We start from the raw sequence: 1,870 nt of genomic DNA, 5'->3' as shown, positions 1-1,870 counted from the left end.
ATCTGTCCATTCTCTTTATTAATTTTATTTCATCCAAGGCAGATGATGTTGAGTAGTGGCTAATGCACTGGACATGTCAAGTCACTAAATCCACTTGTAAAAATATACATAAACAATTGTGATATGCCTTGTGATAGAGGATATGAATGGACTGTCATTCCGACCAGGATGACTGATATTCCCTTTCCCAGTCACGAGGCCAGTATAATAAATGGCAGACAGGAAACTACCCCTTAAGGTACACTGGATGGTGGCATCCCTTTGGTGAGGATTCCATGTGGATACCTGAAGGGCTGTGTGGGAGTTGTAATTATGACAGGCAGCTCTGCGGTGGTCCTTGAAGGGAACTGCTGAGACGAGACTGCCCTGCTTCCGATATGCCAATTGATAGCATACTCGACATAATTAACTTGACATTACGTGTGGAGGTCTTCTGAGAATGTCTAAAGACTGCAGTATTTAAAACCTTGCACAAGAAAATGAATCTCAACTCCTCTGTTCTTGACAACTTTAGAACTATTTTTAACCCACAATTTTTTTAGTAAAATTCTAGAAAAAGCAGTTTGACTTTTTTAATAATCGTTCTATTCTTGACAAGTTTCACATGAGGGGTGTATGGGATTTCCTATTAGTTTATCCCAAATTACTCATTTACCTTATTCTAACCTTGGAAAATTACATTGGTAGCTTCTCTAAGATAAGGCAGAGACCTCTTGCGCTTTCAGTCTTAAGTTACATTAGTTAACCTTTGAGTTGCATTCAATCCTTTTCCTTAAGTTTAATAATCATTCTGTTATGGCTTAATATATATATATATATATATATATATATATATATATATATATATATATATATATATATATATATATATATATATGTCACAAAACGAGACAAAGACAGAAAAGGTTTGGGGCAGCCACCCATGTAATTTGGTATCCTGGCTGCAAGTCGTTTTCTTTTCAAATACCAGCACTGAAGTGCTTACAACAGAGTCCAAAACAAGACTGACACAGAAGGGAAAAGGGAAGGCTTTTAAAGGGGAGACAGGAAGTGAGGTCATAAGGATGGGCACGTGTTCATTTTCATTGGTTTAGTCCCGGATGTGACATCAGGGGCCGGAGCTGGCAAGGTCTGTCTCCATTGGCTCGGTCCCAGAAGTGACGTCCAGAGAGACAGGTGGAACCTCCCGGGTTAGGTCTACAGGGAAGTGAGAAAGAGAGTTAGTGCGCTCTGCCACATCCCGCATGGCTCAGAACTGCCTTCACTCGAGCCCTTTAGCTGCCTCCCATGCGCGTGTGTGACAAGGCCCCCTCAGCCCAGACCCGTGGGTCGGGCGACCTTAACCGAGAGGTCGTGAACCCGAGAGAGAGCATCAGCGTTGGCATGGAGAGCACCCCGACGATGAACGAGCAAAACTTGTACGGCTGCAGGTCAAGAAACCACCGGGTGACCCGCTGATTCGACTCCTTGTGCAGGGCCATCCACTGTAGAGGTGCATGGTCCGTGACAAGGGTGAACTCACGCCCAACAGGTAGTACCTCAGCTGAGTGATCGCCCATTTAATCGCCAGAGCCTCCCTCTCCACCGCGCATACCTGGTCTCCCGTCCAACAGTTTCCGCTCAGGAACATGACGGGTGTTCACACCATCGACACTTTGGCTCAGCACGGCTCCCAGGCCTGTGTCCGCGTCCGTCTGGAGGATGAAAGGCAAAGAAAAGTTAGGTGCCATCAAAATAGGTGCGGACGTAAGGGCCTTCTTCAAGTCACCAAATGCAGTGTCTGTTTTTGCAGTCCATACCACAATGTTCGGGCCCTCTTCTTTGTTAAATCAGTCAAGGCGCCGCTTCCAAAACCGGGTACAAACCGGCG

The sequence above is a fragment of the Polypterus senegalus genome, chromosome 2 (genome assembly GCF_016835505.1).
Source record: "Polypterus senegalus isolate Bchr_013 chromosome 2, ASM1683550v1, whole genome shotgun sequence".
NCBI lineage: Eukaryota > Metazoa > Chordata > Cladistia > Polypteriformes > Polypteridae > Polypterus > Polypterus senegalus.
This window is presented reverse-complemented; position numbering follows the sequence as displayed.